Source organism: Pyrus communis, chromosome 13 (assembly GCF_041283825.1).
Source record: "Pyrus communis isolate YQ-2024b chromosome 13, ASM4128382v1, whole genome shotgun sequence".
Classification (NCBI taxonomy): Eukaryota; Viridiplantae; Streptophyta; class Magnoliopsida; order Rosales; family Rosaceae; genus Pyrus; species Pyrus communis.
The window spans coordinates 11,343,402-11,370,608 of NC_142577.1; the positions used below are offsets into that span (position 1 = coordinate 11,343,402).

Genomic DNA, 27,207 nt, shown 5'->3' on the forward strand with positions numbered 1-27,207 from the left:
TGTGAAAGGTACTGACAAGTTTTGAACCAGCAAATCCGGTTTTTTTTTTTTTTTTTTTTTTTTTTTTTTTTGAAATTCAAAGAGTGATGACTCTTCGATCCTTGAATAAGCGGCCCAGCTTTTGAGGTTCGGAGGGTGTTACCTCTTTGATTTTTGAACAAACGCTTCTTCGATTTTTTGAGCAAATGCCTCTTCAATTTATGAATAAACGGCCATGTTGAGAGGTTTGGTTGCAGCTACATTCTCGGCCGAGAAGGAAAGTCATGCGTTTTTGGGTGTATGCCTTGCCATGAATGTTGATGTATATAGGGATTGTAATGGCAAGTAGTAGTGCGGATACGGCAATGACCTCCACGCGTCTTCAACTTTGTCAGAGATCTTTTGACAAAGTTGCACGCGTTATCTGAAAAGCCGAGATTGCGGCTTTATCACCCACGCTTGTCGGCAACCTCCACGCGTCTTCAACTTTGTCAGAGATCTTTTGACAAAGTTGAACGCTTTATCTGAAAAGTCGAGAGACCTCTACATGTCTTCAACTTTGTCAGAGATCTTTTGACAAAGTTGAACGCTTTATCTGGAAAGCCGAGATTGTGTCTGAAGAGTTGGCGAACTTTACGCAGGAAAATCCGGCTTTGAAGAGTGGTGTCTCTTCAATTCTGAATCGGTGATTGTGTCGCCTCTCCTTTTATAGAGGTGATCGATCACCTCTAACATGCACACTTTGAAGATTGCCCATTTGTGAAAATCGTCTCCGGCCCTTTGAGATTTTACTCCATCCAACCCTTCTCTTTTAACTTCTTGAAAAATGGCTAACCCATCTAACCCATCTAACATTTGCTTAGATTTGAGTCTCAGCAGTGATCCGGTCGCGCCGCATCAGGGTAAGGTATGGTGCCCGTCTTTCTTATCTTCTAATGGCCCCTCTTACAGGTGAAGACTCTGTGATGACGGATGCAACAACAGCTACGATAGTAGCTCGGAACCTCCTGACTCCTAAAGATAGTCAGCTACTTTCAGGACGGTCCGATGAGTTGGCCGTTCAAGAGTCCCTAGCTCTCAGTGTTCAGTGCGCGGGCTCTGTGTCCAACATGGGCCAACGCCTACTTGCACGATCCCGTCAGGTTGAATCATTGATGGCAGAGGTGGAAAATCTCAAGCAAGAGATCAAACAGCTTAAGCACGAGAATAGAAGTTTGCACGTGCTTGCAAATAATTATTCGACAGGCATGAAGAGGAAGCTTGATGAGATGCAAGAATCTCAAGGTCGAATTCAAAGTGACCGTCAAAGGCTTGCGTCTTTCTTCCAGAGGCACCTTTTTCCTGCGTCATCTAGCGTTCCACCAAGTATTGGGGCCTCGAATGATCTATCTTCGATGCCTCCCGCTCCTGGAGTTTTGCCAAGTAGTGGGGCTTCACGTGAACAACCTTTGTGAAAGCTCCACCTTTTTTTTTTTTTTTTTGGTACGCACTTGTAATTTCTCGGAGATCAATAGACATGCTTTATTTTATTCAGTGTATTGTGCTAAATATAGATAAAACATATATATCACCAAGATGTGTTATTTCCTTCTTTTTTTTTTTTTTTTTTTCTTTTGTCAATATAATTGCTCTCGGTGTGCCTGGCACCGTGTGAGTTTCAAACTCTACAAAATTACAACTTGTATATAACAAATATGTCCACACATGAATGATGGCCTTCATTACTTTCTTTACTTTTAATTTCACAACTTGTACACACACACACACACACACACGCATATAGGGCACTGCATTTGCTCACTGCCTTGCATCTTCCAATTTGCTAATTTAAACAATTGGCAGCTGGTGCTGTCTTTGAAAGATGCTCCCCAACATCATCATTGCTGCCTTTTTTTTTTTTTTTTTTTTATTCTTTTGAAAGATGCTTCCCAACATCATCATTGCTACCTATTTTTTTTTTATTATTATTCTTTTGAAAGATGCTTCCCAACATCATCATTTTTTTTTTCTTTATATGGCCATCTGCAAGGCTGAGGCTGCCAAACCGACGAAGAACCCAGGAACGCATCGAAAGTCTGTTTTGCTTGACTCAGTCTCCACGGGCCTCAAATTGCTACAAAACTTCCATTGATGGCACATGCGGAAGGTGGCTTGGAACTCATGGGACAACAGCTACGTTGTCTTACACCGTCTTGTCATCTTCCTCAGCTGATTATCTGAGGTCATAATGGTTGGAGCGCATAAATTGGTGGTGTAGAAAGAGTGGTGTTGTGCAAGGATTGCAAAGGGATTTTGCTGTGTAATGCCTTTTGGTCACAGTTTTCCCTTGGTAGTGACGTTGCCGTGCCTCTTGCCGCTGCTTGGAGCTTGTTGCAGTGTGTCACTTTTACCGTGTGGGGTTATGCAAAAGACTGCAGCGAGTTTATGCTGTGTAGTGCCTTTTGATCATAATTTTCCTCGGTGGTGACGTTGTCGTGCCTCTTGCTGCTGCTTGCTGCACCGTCATCGCTGCACCGTTCGCTGCACACCATTGCACTGTCTGTTGTCCTGCTGTTCAAGTTTTGTGGCTGATTTTGCTTTGTTGCGGTCATGGTATTTTTCAAATGTTTTAAGAGCAACACCATCACCATTCTCGCGAAGGAAGGTGATTCGCAAGATAGGGGAACAACGCTGAAGATTTACGCCCCACTGACTGGCCTTAAGGCGCTTGCTCTTCCTACAAAAGACAACTCCATGCATATTAAGTCGTGGTCTTCTGAAGTATCTTGGAAGGTGGCAGACTTTGTTCGATTAAATACGGAGAAGGAGACGTGCACACTGGGGATTCTTATCTTGAACCCTTCGCACCATGCTCATGACAATCATCCGGCTTCGTTTAAGCTTCTCGGAGATCATATTCGCAGCGGAGCTATGGCTTGGAATGATGTCTTGTCGACTACTGGAGAAGCTGTTTTTGCTGAGTCTTATTGGGAGTGGCTTGAAGATGTCTTGGGCCGATCTAAACATGTGCTTACTAGCATGGGCCTTTACCATGCCGTGTACGCATCTTTGTTTAGTTATGATCTCCATCATTCTGTCCTTCATGCGTTCTTCGAGCATTGGTGTTCAGCGACTAACACGCTTAAGGAGAGATGTCAATTTCACTTTGGGATCTCCACAAGATAGGGGGATTGCCAATCCAAGGTAAGTTTTATGACGAGGTCGTTCCTAGTGCGGAGGAACTTTCTCTCTGCAATAACCGAGGATTGCCTGCGAGTTGTCGCTGTTTATTTTGGGCATATCACAAGCTTTCCCAAGATGCTCGAGGTGAATCAGGCGTGAAGATTTCTTCATGGATCCGCTTCTGGTATTGGGAGGACGCAAGGTACAAGAAGTCCTCGAAGAGAAGAAGTTGCAACAAAACCACTAAGCCAAAGGGAGACCCATATCCGTCTGGTGCCATTGGTTCAGCTAGGCGCCGTTCCCCTGCCGAGTTAAGAGCGTTTGAGGACCTTGGCATAGCATCAGAGCATGTGGAAGAATCTTACCTAGCTGCTTTCTTAGCTTGTTGGCTTTGTAAATTTGTTTTTCCAATCGGTGACGTCAACTTTGTTCGTCCTGGGGTTTTCAAAGTTGCTAGCAAGATGGCTGCAGGTGAATCTTTCAGTCTTGCTATCCCGGTTTTGGCCAATATTTATAATGGCTTGAGTGTTGTTTCGAACTCGGCAAACACTGAAGATTGTGATGCGGTTCTTCCCTACCACTATGTGTATGGTTGGTTGGGTGAGTACTTCGGCACTCATTTTTTTTCTTCAACTCTAAACAAGTCAGGGCCTTTGATGACGAAGTATTCTGGCGTGCTTTCTTCGAAGAGCCTCGATGATTCCCAGGCACAAGCACTGTTTGGAAGCTGCGAAGGCTTGAAGATGGACTACCTGGCGAGAGTTGACTCAGTGCGGCAAGGCATCATGGACGATTCGCATCTTTGCTTCTCAGACTTATCTTACCTTATAAGTCTTCGCTCAGGGTATGTTTCTTTGCGGCAAGAAGATCGATGCATTGTTCAGCCGTATAGTCCCCACCGTTTCAGCAGGCAATTTGGTTTTGTCCAACATGTGCCAGGCAAGCTGAAGGAAAGAAACCAATTAGACTCCTTGCAAGCCGTGTATATGCATTGGGAGTCTTGTACCCGTGCATGTACAAATGCTTCTATCACCCTGTCGGCCAAAGACGAGTTCAAGAGTAGTCCAGTAACCCGTGCTTACGTAAGTTGGTGGTCAAAGGTATATTATGAGAATTTGGGGATGGCAAGTGGTACCAATTCTTCTCATTCACACCTTAATGTATTGAAGGAGGTGTGTTATGTGGTTCCTACACAACTGATATCTTTTGATTGCGCGAGTGCTGCTACTTTGCAAGATAGACCAGTGGTTTTAGTCCCTTAATGCCCACGCTTGTCTTCTCAACCTCTGGATGTATCTGAAGAGGCTGGTGATGAAGTTGATTCGCACAAAGATGGACTTGTTTTGCGGCGGGGTCAACAAGTTTTAAACAAGCGACGTCTTGAAGGTGCTCAGGCCGATAGCGATGTCAATTTTCGTCACAAGAAAAAAGAAGTGTTTAGGCTCCCTCAACTTGATGGCAGTGTGTCGTTTGAGAAAGACGTATGCATCTTCTTCTCTCTTATGACTTCTTCTGCTTTCATTGTTCTAGCTTTTGTTTCTAACAGCTTTCTTTGTTTTCTTTAGGTTGGGCCTTCTTGTTCTTTTGACTTGGTAACCACAGGTATTTATTCTTATGCGGAGATGCTATTTGGGGGTGACCTACCTACAGGCGAGGAGATTGGGGATCCACCTGGTACAGAGCTTATCCCAAGTTTGTCAAGTTTCCCAAGTTTGCCGTGTATAGGTGGAGGCATGCAAGATCCCGTCATGCATTCTATACCTTTGCCAGCTAGCTCTGAGATCTCTCTGAGAGGGCCAAACCTTAGTGGTACTGAGCAGCTTATTCATCGCATCAATCTTCGTGCGGCAATGGATATCAAGAGCCATATTGAGGGGAGGATTTCGAAATGCCCGTCGGAGGACCTTGCGTTGCTTAAGGAGGACTTGTCGAAACTTATTTATGCAATTGACAATCTTAACATTGATTCTTCATCCTTGAAGATCAAGATTGTTGAAATTATGGCCGCCTCAACTGAGTATTCTTCCTTGCGTGTTATTTCCTCGAAGAAGTTGAGTCCAGATGTTAGAGCTCACCAACTTGCTGCAATAGACTTGTCACTAACCCAAGCCCAGTCTTCTCAGCAAGCTGCTTCGGGAGATTATCAATCTACAGAGACTTCTTTAGCTTCCGTTTGGGTATGTCTAGATATGTTGATGCGAGAACAAGAACAGCTGGGCATCGAGGCATCAAAACTTGAAAGTGTTCTCGGGAAGCAGGGAGCTACACTTTCTCAATGCCAAGAGGAGATTTCACGCCTAGAACAAGAGAAAGACATGGCTATGGAGTTGCCCATCCTGTCTCTCACCGAGGTAGAGACTTTGAAGGCTTTGGAAGGCTTGCTTGAAGACCGCCTCCTTAGTTTTAGGGACATAGTTTTCGAGTAGTGTCTTTTGCCCCTTTTTTTTTTTTCTTTTGTAATCAGACTTTTTCCTTTAAAGAAATAAAATGTTTGCATTCTTGAATTTGCTCTTTATTCTTCAAAGTGTTTTTTTTTTTTTTTTTTTTTTGATGTGACTGTACTTGAAGTTTTGAAGTTTCAAGTTGCCTACGTACCCTTGGTTGAGGAGGGATCAAGTCATGACGTAGTTCAAATGAGTGATGGTTTTGATGATGATTTTGACGTACACAGTTTATGCTCTTGCGGGCCAGGAGCGTGGTGCGTTTGCTTTAGGGGTAGTAGCACTTCAAAAATCTGCCGTTGATGGGGCCGATCTTCAACCCGTCTTCTGCCATGATTAAGTAGGCGCCATTGGTGTAGATCTCTTGTATTACGTAGGGTCCATCCCACTTTGATGTGAACTTGCTTTTTGTCTTATGAGTTGTAATGATAGGCCTACGTAATGCCAGCACGAGATCTCCGGCTTGGAAAGACCTTGGGCGGATTTTCTTGTTGAATGCCTTGGATAACTGTGCTTGGTAGCATTCCAAGTGTTGTTGAGCTTCGAGCCTTCTCTCATCTAGCGCTTCCAACTCCTGAAGGCGCAACTTTGCATTTTCTTCATCAGTCAAGCCTTCTTGTATAGCCATCCTTAGTGAGGGGATTTGACTTTCGAGCGGTAGAACAGCTTCTACGCCATATACGAGAGAATAAGGTGTAGCTTGGGTAGGAGTCCTATGTGTAGTCCTATATGCCCAAAGTGCTTCACTTATTCTTTCATGCCAGTCTCTCTTTGTTCGGCCGATTACCTTTTTCAGGTGGTTGCACAGCGTCTTGTTGAATGCTTCCGCGAGGCCGTTGGCCGGAGCATGATACATGGAAGACTTGTGCTGCTTGAACTTGTATTTGTCGCAAAGCTCGTCCACGAGTCGGTTGGAGAACTGCTTTCCGTTGTCAGTGATAATGTAGCGAGGCACCCCATATCGGTGGATGATATGCTCCTTGATGAAACGAACAACAGTTTCCTTTTTTACTTCCCTTAAAGGTATGGCTTCAGCCCACTTGGAGAAGTAATCTGTTGTAGCTAGGATGTAAGCTTCCCCTGCAAATGACTTTGGCGTAATTGGTCCTACAACGTCCAATCCCCATGCGTCGAACGGCCATGAAGCAAACTGTAGGGTGTAATGGTTCAGGCGGTTAATGTATGAAGTTGGCGTGGAATTGGCAGGCTTGGCACCTTTTGGCGTGTTCCAGGCAGTCCTTCACCATGCTCGGCCAGTAGTAACCCATTCTTTTAAGCCGGAAATGTAGCTTTGGTCCAGACTGATGTGCCCCACACACACCTGAATGTGCTTCTTCCATGGCTTGATTAACTTCTTCCTCACCTAGGCATCTCAGGAGCACTCCTTCAAAAGAGCGTCGGTAGAGTGTTCCTTTGTAGTAAAGGAAGCGAGGTGCTCGTCGACGTATTTCAGAACGGTGTCTAAGATCATCTGGAAGCTTTCCGTGCTCTAAGTAGTCGATCAGCGGCTGTCTCCACTCTTCAGCATCGACTGGAAGTACTGAGATGACATTTGTATCATCTAGTAACATTTCATTAACGAGCGGAATCACCCATCTTTGGCAAACTGGCACGTCTGCAACTTCATCTTTTCCTAGTGTCATACTCGAGGCTAGATTGGCGAGAGCGTCTGCCATTTGATTTTCCTTTCTTGGCACATGTTCTAGTGTCACAGCTTCGAACTTTTGTAGCAGTTGGGTCGCTAGCCGGAAGTATGGGACGAGATCATCTTTCCTCACCTCATATTCAGTTAAGAGTTGATTAATTATGAGCTTGGAATCGCCATATACCTCAAGAGCTGTGATTTCCATGTTGATCGCCATTTGGAGCCCGATGATCAATGCTTGGTACTCAGCAACATTGTTGGAGCATAGCTCATTCAGTTGGAAGGAGTAAGGTAGTATTTGCTTTTGTGGCGACATGAATACTACTTCTGCCCCCGCTCCGTCTGCTCGTGCGGATCCATCGAAGAACATCGTCCATGTCGGGAAAATATCGATGTAGAACACCTCTTCGTCAGACAAGTCGTCTGAGATTTTCCAATCAGCCGGGATTGGATGATCGGCAAGGAAGTCTGATGAAAGCTAGCCGTCCTTGTAGACTTTTCAGCTCGTGCAGGTTTCTTGGCTCGGGCATGCTTTGAATGGCCTTGATCTTTGATTGGTCTACTTCAATACCACGGTGCTTGACGATGAAGCCGAGGAATTTTCCAGAGGTGACGCCAAACGCACACTTTAACGGGTTCATCTTGAGGTTGTATTTTCGCAGCCTTTCGAACACTATTCACAGATCCTTCAAGTGGTCTGATCTTTTCTTCGTCTTAACCACCACATCATCTACGTAACATTCTACGTTCTTATGTAGCATGTCATTGAAGATTTTCTGCATTGCGCGTTGATACATAGCTCCAGCGTTCTTTAGACCAAAGGGCATCACCTTGTAGCAATAGATACCTTTTGGAGTACGAAAGGCTGTTAGTTCCTCGTCTTGGAGGGCCATGCGAATTTTATTGTACCCAGAAGAGCCATCCATGAATGATAATGCCTCATGGCCAGTGGTTGCATCCACCATGATTTCAATGATTGGCAAGGGGATGTCGTCCTTTGGGCAAGCATCGTTGAGGTCCCGGAAGTCTACGCAAACACGTATTTGTCCTGATTTCTTAAAGACAATGACGATGTTGGAGATCCACTTGGGGTATTGCACTTTTCGAATAAAGCCTGCTTCGATTAGCTTGTCGATCTCGACCTCGATTTGTGGGATAAGCTCAGATCGATAGCGTTTTTGAGTTTGCTTTATCGGTCGTGTTCCAGGCCTGACCGCAAGATAATGAACAGCGATGATAGGGTCCAGGCCGGGCATTTCTTTGTAGGTCCAGGCAAAGACGTCTTTGTACTCTAACAACAACTGATAATACTCCTCTATCTCATCTGTACTTAATAATGCACTTACGAAGATAGGCTTTGGTTCCTTGCTTGTACCTAAGTTGAGTTCCTTGAGATCATCGACTGTGGCTTGCCCCCCATCTTCGAGCTGTGGTGGTGCAGCAGTGACATCTTTCTCGGGGATTTCGTCTTCTTTACTTTCTTGAACCGTGATATGGAAAACATCTTGGACCTCCTCTTCAGTGCTGTCTTCTCGAGCTTGTTGGCATAAGGATTGTCTGGTGTGGATGATAGTACGCCTTCTTACTTTCAGTGGTCCCTTTGTGTCGACCTCTAGGATTGCTTGGCGCTTCATCCTTGAAGGAATCAAGCTTCGAACGTCGTCTTTTTCTCCTAACCCATCGAGCTTTTCTTCCTTTGGTGTTGTCTTCCTCTTTCCAAAAGGCTTCTCATTATCTTCAAATCTTTCTGAAGCTGATCGTCGCAGAGGAGAGATAACTGTGTTGCTTTGTTTCTTAAGCTTTAACAACCTTTCAAAAACAGAGCTTTGGGATGTTGGCGCGTTAAGCCTCTTGAAGACAGAGGTTCGGTCTTGACCACCAATGCAATTAAGCACTGAAGTTCTGGAGCTTCAATGGCTCATCCTATCGAAGACCGACGTCCGAGGGGAGGGTTTAGGCTCTTCTTGGTCTTGTTCAATGCTTACGCTGATGTGTTGAGCGCTAGTGTTTTTCGCTTTGTTTGAAATCATCACAGGTGCATTTGGTGTGAAACCAAGTCCGGCTTTGTTGTTGTCAACTCCGTAACCATGCTCCTTCAACTTCTTTTGAGTTTTGGTGAGGTTACGTTCTTCGTCATTGACAGTGTTTGAAACCTTCTTTCCAGCCACCGCAGAAGAAGCGAAGTCGTACCCGGCCTTTGACATGAGTTTGTAGGCGTTAGGGTCGAAACCTTCCTCGGTCCTCTTGGTTGGAAGAAAGCTTGATTCCACCTTCTTTGGTAGAGCTTTTATGAAGCCTTGTGGTAGTCTTACGACCTTAGCACCCCCTAGCTGTGTCAAAGGCAAAACTGCATTTGTCTTGAGCAACTTCACATTATCCACGTGCCACTGTGTGTCGGCTTTTCTTGTTCCAGTTTCGAATGGAGATTGACCATTCTTTCTTCTTGACATCGGGATATATCGAAATATGGGTGCGTTCGGTCCTTCTGACGGCATCCTACTCCCTTTGGTTGTTGTAGATTTAGCAAACTCGTCATCGTCTTTGCTTGAAGATGGCACAGTCTGCTCTTTTTGCTTTTTAGGCATGACTTGCCACTCCTGCTTTTTAGGTGCTGCTTTGCCCGTGGATCTGATATCTTCCGGAAGGGCTTCGGGTACCACGTCTTCATCCATGTAGAACTTGGCGTCTGCAAAGTGTGATTCGGCTTCAGTGAATGGCTTGGTATCACCTTGGATCACCTTCACTCCTTCTCGGTAAAATTTTAGGCATTGGTGAAGGGTGGACGGCACTACCCCATTTGCGTGGATCCAAGGTCTTCCTAAGAGCAAGCTGTAGGAAGTTCTTGCATCAATCACGTGGAATATCGTGCTTGATTTGAGCTCACCAATGGTCATCTCTACTCGGATCATGCCCATCGCCCTTTGTCCTCCTTGGTTAAAACCCTGGATCAGCAGACGGCTCAGGGATAGTTCACTCACCTTGATGCCGATTATGGTCATTGTTGATTTTGGCATGATGTTTATGGCCGACCCACCATCCACAAGCATGCGGTTGACTTTGTATTCCCTTACGTACCCTGAGACGAAGAGAGGACGGTTGTGAGGCTTTGATCCCAGCAGTAGGTCTTCGTCAGTGAAGTTAATTGCGTCATGGGTGGCACAACATGTGGCACATTCATGTGGCTGAAGCTTCGAGCCTTCGTCGTTACTTTCTCGCACTTTGTGGTCGCCGGGACCTGCCAGGACTGCTGCTAGTGCTCTTCGTATCTTTTTTGGCAATGGTAGCGCTTCCTCGATGCTAAAGTGTGTTGGCAGACCTTCTTCAGGTCTGAGGGTCTTTTCTACCTCAGTGGCGATAGCTTTGCCTTTTGAGGGCTCTTCTATTTCTACTTCAACCATGTGACAGGCCACGGTAGTGCACTGTTGGAAAAAGTCATTTGGGAAGTACTTACGCAAGGAAATGGGAATGCGTGGCTCCTGCTCCATAGGTTCCCTAGCATATGTTGTTTTATTATGCTTTATGTTTCTTTTAGGCTTCGCATTGTTGCGGCCGTGGTGATTTCTTCTTTGTTCCACATTTGGCTGTATGACTCGTGGTCTTGGTTTCCTTGTCTTTTTGTAGGTTACCAATATCCATCCTTCTTCATTATCAGTATGTGCATCTTGGTCGCTTCTCTCCAATGATGGTTGTGTAGGGGGTGCCGTGCAACTTGAGCATTCACGGGAACGGTCAGGTGTCGTTTGGAGAGGCACAGGATTAAACGATCCAAACGCAATTGTAGTGGTATGCGTTGCAGCCGTGTCCTCAAGGTCGAGCTCAATTTGCCCTTGTTGTGCTAGCTTCATGATGAGTTCTTTAAGAACGAAGCACTTGCCAACAGGATGGCTCACAATACGATGGTACTTGCAGTACCTAGGATCGTTTGTGCGATTCATTTCTTCAAAACGCTTGCATTCAGGTAGCTCAATCACCTTTTTTTCCAGCAAGTCATCTAACATGGCAGCCATGTCAGAGTCAGGAAAAGGGTACGTTTTCTGTTCCAACTCTCTCAAGGTGCTCTTGTATCTGTCTTGGGTGCGAGGAGGCTCACTTGTCTTTATCTCCTTCGCTTTCTTCTTGGAGGAGATCTTGATGGGCGCTGAGGAGGTCTTCATGGGCGCTGAGGAGGTCTTGATGGGGGTAGTGTTGACGGTGAAAGCTTCCTTAGCGGGCTTCTTCCCGGTCTTGTCTACATTTGGGGCGAATACTTTATCCTTATTGAAGTTAGTAATCGGCTCCTTTTTCCCATGATTAGCGATACTCAGCTCCATGTCATGGGAACGAGTTGCTAGCTCTTCGAATGTTCTTGGTTTTATGCCTTGGAGGATGTAATGTAACCCCCAGTGCATGCCTTGGACGCACATCTCAATGGCAGAGGTTTCAGAAAGCCGATCTTTGCAATCCAGACTTAAGGAGCGCCATCTATTTATGTAGTCGACGACAGGTTCATCTCTCCACTGTTTCGTACTGGTCAGCTCTAGCATGCTTACAGTACGACGAGTACTGTAGAAACGGTTGAGGAATTCCCTTTCTAGCTGGTCCCAACTGTTGATAGACTCAGGTTCGAGGTCAGTGTACCAGTCAAAAGCGTTACTTTTCAGCGAACGCACGAACTGTTTGACGAGGTAGTCTCCCTCTGTCCCAGCATTGTTGCAAGTTTCAATGAAATGGGCGACATGTTGCTTCGGGTTGCCTTTTCCATCGAACTGCATGAATTTTGGGGGCTGATAACCCCTTGGCATCTTCAAAGCATCAATCTTCTTGCAGTAAGGCTTTGAGTATAGTACGGAGTCATGCGAGCTTTCTTCGTACTGTGTCTTGATAGTGCTTGCAATCATCTCCTGTAGTTGCTGGATAGAGAGAGATCCCATGAACGCCGTTGCTTGGTCTAGCTTCAGCTTCTCTTCGACTTTCTCTGCTGGAGGCTCCTCTTCTTCGTTGACTTCTTTCTTTACTAGGCCAACATTTGGGTCGACTTTCACGTCGGGCCGCGCATCTAGTTGGTTGACGAGTGCGGCAATCTGCAAGTCCTTCTCTTCCACAGTCCGTGTGAGCTTTGCAATTGCTTCATTCATCTGAGCTAGCTGCTCCTCGATTGAAGTTGCTCCAATGGTCATGACTTGCATGGTTGTACTGCCGCTTGAATCAGCGTCGGAGAGTAGGGACTCTGAGTATTTCCTCGGGCTCTCCCCTTTTGATGCCCTTAGCGAGGCTAGGGTGATCATAGGCTCGTGCCTCAGGTACTCTTGTTCCTTTGACAGAGTTAATGCAGGGGTGGAAGCCACGGCAAAAAGAGCTCTTGCCTTACTTCGGGTTGTGATGCCCGAAATATCACCAGTTGCGGCGATAATGTTCTTGTTCTTCTCTTTGATTGTAGGAACAGCTTGATCCTTTCTTGATGCCATTTGCGTTTTTCGATGATTTGAGGATAGAGATGAGAGGTAGAGATGTCCCACTGGGCGTGCCAAATTTGTAAACACAAAAAATTCCTGAAACAAAAAACAAGAATACGTGTACAAAATATATTTTTTGTATTAATGATTTTTAGGGTTACAATCTCTTTGTAATTTGGTCCTCTGATTCTATCTTCGTAGGGTGTAGGTTTGTGGATGAGTTGTTGATCCAAAGGGTCGTCGGGGCTTGATCTAAGGATGACCAGTTGATGAATGGATCTTCAAGGGGCGTTGGGCTTGATCTTGAAGAATGGGTGTATGAGTTTGTTGAGGTTGTTGATCCAAAGGGCCGTTGGGGCTTGATCTTAGGATGAACGGATGATGAATGATGAACACTTTCTTCAAGGGGCCGTCGGGGCTTGATCTTGAGTTGGTGGGAGTTCTTCAAGGGCCGTTGGGGCTTGATCTTGAAGGAGGATTTGACAAAGAACGAAAAGTGCTTTCTTGATCCTTCGGGATTTGCTTGAGAGCTTTAGAGTTTCAAGGCTTCAAGGTTTTGATGTAATGTAAATTTCTCTTCCTTTCTCCCCCAAAATGAATGCCTTGGCTTCCTATTTATAGAATTCCAAAACTTGATTTTTGGATTTAAATAATCAGATGAAATAAATCATTTCTGCCAGGTATTGACACGTGTCTTATTTGATGACTTTTCCAATTTATTTCGATTTTTCGTTGAGTCACACGCTACATGTAAAATTTATGTGACACGTGAACGTTGAAATTTTAATTATTGGTCAACATTCATTTCACCGAAATTTTGATGTCTACAATCTTGCATTGAAAGTCAACTTGTAAATCAAAGCTTTGTCAACCTATATAATGAATGAGAATCCAAACTTCAAATCATTGAGGAATTTAGCAACATACTTGTTATGCTATTTAGTTTGCATTCTCTTTCATGGTATAACAGATCCCTTGAATAACTGTTATTATTTTTTTTCTAGTTTTTTCTCCCTCGTAAGCTCTTCACCAATGGCTCCTACCATCTCTGCCTCTCCTGATGTTTTTCCTTTTATCCAGCACACCATCTGCATCAATCTCGATTGTTCCAACTATACTCTGTGGCTGGCTCAAATCCCTCATGTTTTTAAGAGTTGTCAACTATTATCCTTCATCGACAGCTCATCTTAATGCCCGTTTAAGTACGTTCTTGATGACAAAGGCAAGCCTACCACTATCGTCAGTCCACAATATACTGAATAGGTGCTGAAAGTCAATTTTGGTTTTTTCTTGGATCATTGGATCTCTTTCTCCTTAGGCTTTTACTGCCATTGTCTGTCACCACATTGCTCTCTCTGCTTGGTTGGCTCTTACGCAGTATGCTTCCACTAATTAGAGTCGCCTTTTTTAGTTGAGTACCTTTTTCTTCCAAACCAAGCGCGATGACTCCGCTATTTTTGAGTTTTTGGATAAGGTTAACTCCATTGTCCATTAATTGGCTCTTGCTGGTTCTCCGATTTCTGATGATGATCTAGTGCCCATGCTTATGTCCAACGTCTGCCTTAAGTTCAAACACACTGTTGCTGATGCCCAAGCCCGTGACACTCCAATATCCTTTGCTGATTTGGAGGCCATCCCACTTGCTGCGAAATCCCGTATTGCTAATTCTCTTATTCTCGCTGATTCCTCTCACCATCGGCTTGGCTCTTTCTCGCAATTCTGGTTTGTAATAACCCGTCCTTAATTTTATGGTTTTTATAATTTTGAATGTGATTTTACAAAAATGCCTTTAGAGGCGAGATTTTTGACTTTCGTTAAATTTTGTGCCGTGAAGCGTTTGATCTATTATATTAGTGTATTTGTTTAGTGCTCGACGTTACGAACAAATGGGCGTAAGCGGAATCGAATTCGGCGCTACGACAAGGATATTACAGAACTATTGAAAGATATTTTAGTAAATCACTATTTTAGATATTTCCTTTTTCTATTATTTTATTATTTTTCTAGTGGGACTATTGAAGGAAGATTTGTGAAAAACAAGTTCATTTGAGCAACATCAACAACATGCAATTAACAATTAAAAGGCGGAATCATGTTTATATGCACTCAAAAACAAAACTTAACCCATGAACTTCAAAGCCTAGTAGATAGGTGAACCAAGACTCAACTCAAAACAAAGTGAGTTGAGAAATCAATACCTTTGTAGATTCCTCTTTGCATAAGCAAAGGCTAATCACCCAAAGAGAGGGCCTTCATTCCTTGCATCTTAGATCCATGGATTTGGATGGATGAAAAGGTTTCTCCAAGTTCCCAAAATTGAGAACCTCTAATGATTCATCACCAAGGCATAATGAAGAAGAAATGAGTGACCTTGGAGGAGTTTGATTGCTAGATGATCCCTCCAAGGTGGCTGAAATTTTAGAGAGAAAGGAGAGCTTGTGTTCTCATCCTTTCCCCAAAAATAACCCTTAGTAAATTTTAGGCTATAAAGTCTTTTATATAGTCCCTTCAAATAAGTGACCTAATGGACCAAAAGCCCTATTCTTTTAACATGGCCGGCCTATAGGTTTATTGGGCTTTCAAGCCCTTTGTTTATTCAAGTTGTCATACAACTTGAGTTAATGGGCTTGACATTCAAATCCCATTGGGCCTTGCGGCCCAAAACTAACCCGAGGTCTTTAACGAACTTATTCGTTTGATTAATTAACATATTAATTAATCCTAGCCTTAGATAAATAATTAAACCATTTAATTATTCTTACTCATCTCTGTTATTTCTTCAAACTCTACCTTACTCGGTGAACGATCCATTAGGTTCCTTTTAGCGAGGCAGTGGGCGATTAAAACTCTTTCTAATCGATTGTGAATTGAAACTTACTTTCAATTCTCCCGTTAGTGATAATACACTTTTAGGGCTTCCACAAACCATGGTTGACGCCTAGCAGCATGTCATGGTTACCCAAGCTAATCAGAAGAGGTGGAGAACCTATTCAGTTTTAGGATTACAAATGCAATACGGTCTTTCTCTAATACAATACTCTTGACCACATTGTTTGGTTTGATAGTTTATTCATGTCTACTATCCAATGTGAGTCTTGTGCTTATATGATTACCTTGAATGTGATTTGGAACACATTCCTAAATCTCATTCATACTTTGGCCAAAGATTCTTAATCATATCATAGAGTATTCTCCCTCAAACAGTTTGAAGGTTAGAGATCCCTTGTTGCGCATTCACTTGCCTCATGGCTAAGTGGCTTAACCCCAACGATGCCATGGACACCCTCCTGATGGAGTGACTTTGACATAATCAAAGATTAAGGACCTAACCACAAGACAACTGTGATGCCTCAGGTCAAAAGACTAATTTGCATTATCCCAACCATGAGTTCTCATGTGACATGAATATGAGAACTCTTCGTTGATCGTGTTCAGTGAACTCATTCTCTATTGAGCACCTACGTACTTGTCTTGATGTCACACACGCCAATGACTCGAGACTAGTCACTCTCCCTGAGAGAAGACATAGCACGTACTGATCTTAACGGACTGTCAATGCCCAATTGACAATCCTATGATCAGGAACGTTTAGGATGTGTCAACGAAAGAATGGTCTCATGAATCTAACTTCTTTAGATCGCATTCTTCCAATCACATATTCCTTGGACTTATCGTTTAAGCATATAACATTTATATGAGACGGCTCAAACAATAATCTTTGCCCTTTACATTTAAACTACATTAGTTTGAAATGTCCGTAAAGTATCATCATATGATTGGTTTTAGGGCACATTTCCAACAATCTCCCACTTGCACTAGAGCCAATCAGCTTAGTCATCATTGATGATACCTCTTTTGTAATTCATTTCATAAATGGCTGAGTAGTAGGCCTAAACAATGGATATCTATATGTTATCCATAGAAGCAACCTTGAGAATAACGACGTCACCATTATACATGATTCTCAATCATGTGGTTCAGTCTCTCATTTGAGTTCGGACCTTGATGAGACCTTGATTCCCTGGCTTGAGCTATCGCCCCATTAGTGTCGTACACTTTCTGGTTGGAACCGAATGGAGAGTTCATGAATGAACTTTCCCATCCAAACAACAATGTTGTAAGCTTCTATATGGCAATATATTTTGCATACATGATGGAACACATTAAAGTCATTTACTTTTAACGTTTCCACCCAAATATCTCTTTAGTCATAATAAAGAGATATCTCATTATCACTTCATTCATAATGAAGAGATATTCTATGATGGATTAGATTCATAATCTAATACATTTACGCTTCCATTACGTTACTCTAATTCTTCCTCATTCTTGAGGAATCCATCCTTAGTATTTCTTAAATACCTAAGGATTCACTTGACAGTTGCCATGGTTCTGATCCTGGGCTTGCACTGATATCATCTTGTACCGTTCTAGGTACAACTTATATCAATGTTTTCATACAATATGAAATACATAAATCACCTTTCTGCGTATGCATAAAGGATTCTATTTACGCATTATTTCTTTGGGAGTCAAAGGGTACATTCCCTTTGAGAAGAACAACTTCCTAGTCTCACTAGAATTGTCATTCTAATTGAAGTTTATCATCATATGAGAAACTTCCTAGCATCTCTTTGTCTATTTTAGGGATTGATATAATCCAATTATATCTTGAAATCTATCATTATAGATTTCCATCCCATGTATATAGATTATGTCTCCCATATACATTCTATCATTATAGAATGTTTAAAGTCATAACTTTAACGATGACGAATTCCTTTCATTTTCAAAATTAATATATATCATGTATATATATTCAAATTTAGGAATATGATCAACTCCCACTAATCTTTTGTAAACCTAGTAAACAAAAGATTCATTTACATCTTTATGAGAAATCAAACAATTAATCTTTTCTCATAAGACGCTTATAGCTCCCACTAGCTTGCTAAGATCCATGATGGATGGATCTCTACAACTAACCTGTCTTGTGATTTATAGTTTTAGACATATATTATCAAGACTATCTTAATAATGGTTTCGGAAACCCATATTATGTCCAAACCATTCAACTGAGACGGTTTATAAATCCTTCTGGACTACCTTGGAGCTTGTGGTATAGGAACTAGGTTGTCTTAGAAGTATATATCATATATATATGGGTAATTGATAATGTCCAACGAACTAAATCTTATTTATGTTCATTCTTCTCCTAATGGAGAAATTCATTATCTTACGATGCTACTTTCCTTGATATTTTTCAAGGAAATTAATCTAAAGTGTTACTTTTTCCTTGGATCAAATCTAAGGAGGTAAATACTTTAGACATCTTACTCATCTACTTACATTTCTTGAATTCTTTGAAACCTTTTGCAAAGTATTCGGACTTGTGTTTATTCAAAATAAACTATAGTCCAACCGAGAGTGATCTTCGGTGAATGTCATACAACATGAGTAGTATTATGTTGTGGACAAGTGCCACTAACATCTAAGTGAATTAACCTCAACAACTTTGTGATTTTTTCTTCTTTCCAAAAGAATAAAGATTCGAACATTTCGCCTCTATACAATTTTAACAAGAAGGTATTGGATCCGGATCTAACGATCCAAAGCATCCATCTATGACCAACTCGTAACTTATGTTTTAGAGGTATCACAACTCAGTTGGGATTAGTCACTACCTTGCAACCTTTTGGGTTTTAAGCATCGTTATATTCTTAAACAGTTAACACTACCACATCATCTCTACTATAGAGACAACCAATTAAATTACAATAATCTAATTATTGATTAATTAAGAACAATATTTTGTCAAACAAAACATTCATCCATCTCTACTATAGTGACGGATTTAAGTTCCTTAAAATTGGAATGTAAAGACAATCTTTAGTATTTTCTAATTTCTTTGGTAGTTCATATGAGGAAGTAAGTACAATCCGCTTTCGCAGAGATCTATATTCGATTCACGTTTGGAATGTGAAGTACTTTCTCTTCTCTCATTAATCTTCTACTTCTTATTAGCACACTTTTACAACAATTGTAAAACATAGTTACTAATACAGAATCATGCATTCAAGTAGAAGAACCAACTGTTATGAACTTTTCAAGAACATTTTACAACACCTTCAAAAAGGTGTGTTCTTGACACTTGCAAGACATTTCTTGCAAATACCCCTTCCAATGTCCATCCTTTCATAAAGAAAGTTTGTTCCCTTGGAGTTATTTTGCCTTCTTCATTTGACTTCCCTTTTGATTACAATAGTCATGGTCCCTAAACTCCCACTATCTCTCTTGAAACTCATTTCAAATGTGTTATACACATCAAACGATTTGGAGAGCGTGCGGTTATTGTTCACTATATAGTTTACAATAAACTTAGTGAACCATTAGGATAGGGACACAAAGGTGAAGTCCTTGCCTAGTTTCCGTCTCGTTAAGTGGTTTAACACTTCAACACTCAATGATTCAAAATCATCATAAGTCCATAGAAATGGACTATTTTTGTCAACCAACCATTATGTTCTAAACATAATAACAAACTTTCAAGAGTTGTTCAAGGCAACTCTCATTTGTTCATACAACAATTTGTAAGTGAAGAATCATGGCACATAAAGTGTCCATGCCCTTGTGCCTACTTCTCAAGTTCCTTGTTCGTGTAACAAAGAGACAAGCACTAAAGTTTGTGTTGATTAAGGGTTGTTCAAAGCAACTCTTATTTCTTCATACAACAATTTGTATTTGAAGAATTATGACATTAAAAGTGTTGTCCTTCTCATGTTAGACTTATCTAACATATTCTTCCAATGACACATTATCAATAGGAAGATTGTGAGGATGAGACTACTTAGTTACATCTACAAGCCATTAAAGACAATCTATGGGATTGTAGAACTAAGTCCGGAAATTAAAGCATTCGGCTTTTCTTTGTCAAGTTTTGGATAGCGTTTGCAAATATATTGGTAAACAAATACATAACGAATATAAATTGATTGATTTTAAGCCATTTGATTCGGGTCTTTAAATCAAATAGCACCACCCACTATTTTTGGCAAATTCCATATCCCTCATCGGAATTCAAGAGTTTTGTTGAACTCTTAGCAGGGTATGGGAGACTCACCATTACCAAGCCCACCTCAGAATTATATCATTTTGGTTAGCAAAAATAATGATGAGAGAATAACACTTTAGTCATTTACAACTCTTGTAATTACCCATCTAGTTTGGCCTCTAGAGAATGAATGCCTCAGAATTATATCATGTTGGCACCATTGCACTTAGTTAAGTTATTCCCACCATGCTTAGTTTATGTAGAGGTTCAAGCACAACCTCAGAATTATATCATGTTGGTCATACTCGTTGTCTACACTCACCTCATCATATGTTTATGGACTCCTCCTGGATGTAAGCACATACTTTGTACTTCCCCATTATAGGGTGAAGCCGGTGCATGAGTCACAAACGATTGGAGCCCACCACGGTGGAAGGCCTACGAAGAGATATTCAAAGCATCTCTCGCTTATCAACTTAATAATGGTTTGTTGAGGGTTTTAGGTCTCATCACATATAAACATACATTTTAATCTAATTAAAACAATTTTGGTCCTATTACAACTATTGGTCCATTTGATTGATTTAGTTGTATATAATACTCCCACTAAGCTTTTAAAACGGTTTTTAAAGCAAGAGTATATGATACTACTAACATAAGGTTTGCATTCATTGATGGACTATATAGTTGCCTTAGGGCCTTAGGATGACTATGAACCTTTGATTTGATTCAACACGAGCCTAGTGTTGAATCTCGGTCTAGGGATGGTGATTGATTTTAGTTACGCATTTAATCACATTAAGGCGTGTTGTCTTATTGGGCGTTGGACCCAACTACTCCAATTTCATGCATATCGAATAAAACAAGAAAGGAGTACTTCAAAGTAAATAAGAGCTTATGCTCTTTTACAACAATTGATCAAATCAAATTACTTTAAAGTAAAGAAGAGCTTATGCTCTTTTACAACAATTGATCATATCAAATTACAACCAAAATTTAATCTACACATTCCCATGGTTCAAACAAATTTGAAACGGCCATTCACATAGCTCAATTATCGTAGGCTAAGGTTCATAATCACCCTTTCTTTAATTAATTAACGCTTTAACTAATTAAACTTGAATGCAACATTTTCATTTGGTTTTTGTATCCATAGAATTGATTTAAATGGAGCTAAATGAAATGAAAATCCAATTCTCATTTAAAGAGACAAAACAATTTTGTTCTCTACCTAATTTGGGCCAAAATGCTATGACCTCAACTTTTGGGCCATTTTGCAAAACTTAAACTTTTGGGGTCACTTTGTAAAAACACAAAAGTCCACTACTTCATGTAATTACAACTAGAACCCAAAAATTTCCACAAAAGCTAAAACTTCATTAAAGGAGCAAAACAATTTGTCCTTTTAGTGATTTTGGACCTTTACGTAAAAACGTAAACTTTTGGGTCAAAGTACAAATACACAAAAGTATCAAAACTTTATGTAATTGCATAAAAGCCCCACAAGGACCCTAATTGAGTAGGGTGGCCGGTTTTGAAGCAAAGTATTAAAAAAAAATTCAAAGTTTTGTAAGTGGGGTGTGTGAAATGGAATAAATCATTACACACCTACCCACTAAAATTTCTTTAATTTTTCAAAACAAATATCTAAGATATTTAAACATAAGAAATATTTCAAAACAAAAACTTTATGAAATAAATCAAAACTTTGAATCAAAACACCAAACCTTTTGTTCTTGGCAAGAACATATCAAGAACAATGAAGAACATCTATGAAAACCCATAAGAGCTCCATGAACATTCTTCACCCAAAAACATACCAAAACCACTCAAACTTAAGGGAAATAACATACAACCATACTAGGGTACATAGGGGTTCCAAAAGTCACTTTAAAACACTTTTAACAAGTCAAACAAGAACCCAAAAAACCACCCTTTGGATTTGGCCGAATTTCCCCAAAAACATGGCACCAAATTTTAGCTCCAAAATTCATGCTCATATGAACTACATCTACAACATTTGAGATGGTAAATTTTCTAACAAAATTTACATTCAAAGAAGCAAGAATAAAGCTTGTAACAATTACAACATTCAAATCACAAACTATGAACTACAAAACCCAAAAGGATTCACCAACTACTAGACTTAGGCTCTGATACCACTTGAAGGAAGATTTGTGAAAAACAAGTTCATTTGAGCAACATCAACAACATGCAATTAACAATTAAAAGGCAGAATCATGTTTATATGCACTCAAAAACAAAACTTAACCCATGAACTTCAAAGCCTAGTAGATAGGTGAACCAAGACTCAACTCAAAACAAAGTGAGTTGAGAAATCAATACCTTTGTAGATTCCTCTTTGCATAAGCAAAGGCTAATCACCCAAAGAGAGGGCCTTCATTCCTTGCATCTTAGATCCATGGATTTGGATGGATGAAAAGGTTTCTCCAAGTTCCCAAAATTGAGAACCTCTAATGATTCATCACCAAGGCATAATGAAGAAGAAATGAGTGACCTTGGAGGAGTTTGATTGCTAGATGATCCCTCCAAGGTGGCTGAAATTTTAGAGAGAAAGGAGAGCTTGTGTTCTCATCCTTTCCCCAAAAATAACCCTTAGTAAATTTTAGGCTATAAAGTCCTTTATATAGTCCCTTCAAATAAGTGACCTAATGGACCAAAAGCCCTATTCTTTTAACATGGCCGGCCTATAGGTTTATTGGGCTTTCAAGCCCTTTGTTTATTCAAGTTGTCATACAACTTGAGTTAATGGGCTTGACATTCAAATCCCATTGGGCCTTGCGGCCCAAAACTAACCCGAGGTCTTTAACGAACTTATTCGTTTGATTAATTAACATATTAATTAATCCTAGCCTTAGATAAATAATTAAACCATTTAATTATTCTTACTCATCTCTGTTATTTCTTCAAACTCTACCTTACTCGGTGAACGATCCATTAGGTTCCTTTTAGCGAGGCAGTGGGCGATTAAAACTCTTTCTAATCGATTGTGAATTGAAACTTACTTTCAATTCTCCCGTTAGTGATAATACACTTTTAGGGCTTCCACAAACCATGGTTGACGCCTAGCAGCATGTCATGGTTACCCAAGCTAATCAGAAGAGGTGGAGAACCTATTCAGTTTTAGGATTACAAATGCAATACGATCTTTCTCTAATACAATACTCTTGACCACATTGTTTGGTTTGATAGTTTATTCATGTCTACTATCCAATGTGAGTCTTGTGCTTATATGATTACCTTGAATGTGATTTGGAACACATTCCTAAATCTCATTCATACTTTGGCCAAAGATTCTTAATCATATCATAGAGTATTCTCCCTCAAACAGTTTGAAGGTTAGAGATCCCTTGTTGCGCATTCACTTGCCTCCATGGCTAAGTGGCTTAACCCCAACGATGCCATGGACACCCTCCTGATGGAGTGACTTTGACATAATCAAAGATTAAGGACCTAACCACAAGACAACTGTGATGCCTCAGGTCAAAAGACTAATTTGCATTATCCCAACCATGAGTTCTCATGTGACATGAATATGAGAACTCTTCGTTGATCGTGTTCAGTGAACTCATTCTCTATTGAGCACCTACGTACTTGTCTTGATGTCACACACGCCAATGACTCGAGACTAGTCACTCTCCCTGAGAGAAGACATAGCACGTATTGATCTTAACGGACTGTCAATGCCCAATTGACAATCCTATGATCAGGAACGTTTAGGATGTGTCAACGAAAGAATGGTCTCATGAATCTAACTTCTTTAGATCGCATTCTTCCAATCACATATTCCTTGGACTTATCGTTTAAGCATATAACATTTATATGAGACGGCTCAAACAATAATCTTTGCCCTTTACATTTAAACTACATTAGTTTGAAATGTCCGTAAAGTATCATCATATGATTGGTTTTAGGGCACATTTCCAACAATTATTTTATGTTCCGTGGGGCACACACCTCACTCAAACTCACCATTTCTCTTCCCTCCCCATTCTCCCGAGGAATCTCTCGAACTCTCTCTACTCTCTCATATCTCTTCCTCCTCTGGGAATCACAAGACCACCACCAACTCGCCACTCCGGCGAACACCACCACCATCACCTCACCTTTCTCCACTTTTACTCAAGTATAGGAACCTCGAATGGAATGCCAAGCTTCAACCATGGCCCAGGCTTCATGAAATCCGATGGTTTTTGAGGCATTTTTGGCAAAATCACACCGAGTTAACCATCAAGACATGTACCATTCTCTTTGTTGAGAGGTATGATTTTCATTTTTGAATCACCCAATTTCGTTAAGTGGGGAAGAAGTTATAACCATTTGAATTTTTTCCAATTTCCGGCGACCTTTACACCTTTGTAGGCGTTTTCCGTCCATCCCCTACCACTTTTTGAACTCCAAACAATTATAATTGTGTTATACATTTTCTAGCTTCATTTTGATTTATTATGGGTCGAATTTGGTTGAGAAACAAGAGAGATATCTCTGTTTAAAGTTTACCCAGAAAATCCAGCCATTTCTGCAGGTTTCGACAGACCCGCGACCTTCGATGCCATTTTTTGGCCAAACCACAACGAGTTAGCCATCGCGAAGGCTACCAATCTATTCGTCTCATTCTGAAGTATAAGTTTTGTCTTTGAATCACTTAATTTCATTGAGTAACGAAGAAGTTATGGAGGTTTGAAAACTCCCAAGATTCCGGCCTTCTTGTTCTCGAAAATCGGCGACCCGTTGACCGACCTTTTCACCCGATCCGTTGACCTACTCGTTGACCTGATAAGCTCATATTTATATATTTTTTTTATCAAATTCACTTGTCTTCTCTTAGTTAGTTCCTTATATTTTTGAGTTATTTACTTTGTTTTTGTGTTTTGTAGGATTTGTCAAGCAAAGAAAAGAAAAATAGCACAAGTGGAATTTCAAGTAACAAATTCGTCAAAACTGCTTGTGCAGGTCAGCTGACTTTGAAAGCAAGTTACGGGCAGCTCAGAATGAATTAAAGAATGACCTTATATGGTTGGAAAGCTACGGATGACTATTTTCAGGAGCATTTCGCGGATTGTTAATATCATTTTTCTAGAAGAAGTTATGGCCGTTTTAACACTGAAAGGTTCCCAAGAGGCTGAACAGTTTGTAACTGACAAGAAATCATTGAAAGCAATAAATCCAATAAAACTAGCAGCCAAAACTGATGCAATCAAGAACAAGCCAGCTGACACCTATTCAAATATCAGAGGAAATGGAATTAAAGATGAAGATTAAGAGGGAGTAATTGGCATAAAGGCTACCCAAGGAGTTACAATTGTTTTACCGTTTCCTCTCACTTATTGTCATCACTAAATGGCTATTAGTGGGTGAGTTAAGAAGAAGAAATGATGTAGCAAGAATTGGTTTAAAAGTAGTGTTGGGGAAGGAAGAAAAGGGGAAGCCTCAGGCAATTTCTTTCGGTTCTATTTTCTCAAACTCATGTCTATCTTGTGTTTTAGCTTAAGGATTGTGTAACTAAATTTTTAGTAGTTAGGGGCTGTTTGAAGCCCCGAATATGATTGCAAGTTTGTTATGACATTTCGTTTGAATTACTTTTACAAATGGATGAAAATTGGTTCATTACTTGTCTCATTGATGAATTCTTTATGTGTTTTCTACGGATGTATACTTAGTGAGCATATCTAGGATTCTAATGCTATGAATATGTGTGTGCCTACCCTTGTCGAATGAGGACCTACATATGTTCTAGAGTAGTACTTGTTAATTGCGATTAACATGTGAATCAATTTCTAGGATAAGTAAGACAACGCTAGTACTTACGATGCCTTGTGATGACTCAAACTCTTTTCATTTTTAATGATTTCTACTTGTTAAATCTATGAACACACCACTCTAGATTGCATGTTAGGGGCTAAGTTAAGTTGAAAACGCCATTCTCTTAACATACTACATAAGAAAGAGTAATAGGTTGAGTTCTAACATTAAGCCAACTTGAGCATCTTCATCCAAAAATTAAAGGAATTTGAATGAAACATAACATGTTTGCATGATTATTTGGTGGTGGATAGCAATTCTCCTAACTCGTTTTTTCTTAATTTGTGAACTACTTAAAAATCTGTTTTTGTTCGATTTAATTTAAATAGTAAATCAACTCCAAAAATCCCAAAAATTTGTGTGAGTGTAGCTCTGTGTGTCTAGTATTTGTGTGAGTGTAAGTCGGTCTAATAATTATTTTTCGGTGGCTGGTCATTAGGGACAGCAACACAGTTTTTGTGACATTTTAAGTAGTTAGATAAAACAATCTTCTGCGGGATAGATCCTTATTTTGTGGTGTGCCTTTAATCCTATCATGACCCATTGACCCGACCCAGATGGAATATTCTCTGGAATATTTCCTAGATTATTCTTGAAATATTTCCTAGAATATTCTATGGAATATTCCCTTCTTTGACTTTTACAGAATTTTTCCAAGAATCCTCCTCCACTAATTTCAACGCCCTGAGTCCGTTTTTGACATCCATTTAGTGAAATTCTAATGTCTTAATGTAGTTGACCAGCTCAGCGTCTCGGTTGACTTTTTGGGTTGACCATTGATTTTTTCGTTGACTTTTTACTAATTTTGCGTGGGACCCACTTAGGGTATTTCGACACCCTGATTCCAAGTTCGCACTCCATTTTCCCAGATTCAATTGTTTTAGTAGGATTTTATTAATTGTTCCTTTTATGTGCTTAGGTGCATTTGTTAATGACGACTCCACCTTCTCTAATTTGTACGTCTTTTCGGCGACGAAGTATCTGTGAGTGGACCCCTTCTTACATTGCATGATTTTTATTAAATGCTAGGCTTGCATTCATGAAAAACATGATTTTATGATTTTAAGGTTCACACATTATTTATGATTTATCGAACTTACATTTTATGAAAGTTTTACGAACTAATGCTTTTATGTCCTATGATATATTACGGATTTACAAATATGATTTATGATGCTTGTGATAGAAAGTTTCTATGGATTTATGATATGATGGTTTGAGCTTTTGAGCTCCGATGATTTGATATGAGAAAGATGATTTATGTTTTTCGGTGCTTACTTAGTGGGTAATCATACAACACATACACACAACACAAGTATGTATTTGTCTATGGCCATAGGACATAGTTGATGAGTAGTAAGATATTTATGACATACTCCCAGCTTCACTGGCAAAACTAGTGTCGGACAGCTTCACTAGCCACGGCTAGTGTCAGTGTGTTATGTATAGATATTTCTTCTCTGGCGTGACCCAGAATCGTACAGCTTCACCTTCGGGTGATGGGACCTACCATTTTTCTTCACTGGCGTAACCTAGTGTCATACAGCTTCACCCTCGGGTGTTGGATATGAATTCGGGCGAATATGATACCCTTATTTGAGTACTTTATTGATTTGATTTAAGAACATTTTCATGGCATGCTAGGGTTTTCAAAAAACCTATTACGTAGTATTA

General features: G+C 40.6%; 1 pseudogene; it reads right to left on the reverse strand.

Moving 5' to 3' along the window:
* Window positions 1-7,664: 7,664 nt before the first annotated feature.
* LOC148691761 (uncharacterized) lies at window positions 7,665-11,742 on the reverse strand (annotated as a pseudogene).
* Between the last annotated feature and the right edge of the window lie 15,465 nt (window positions 11,743-27,207).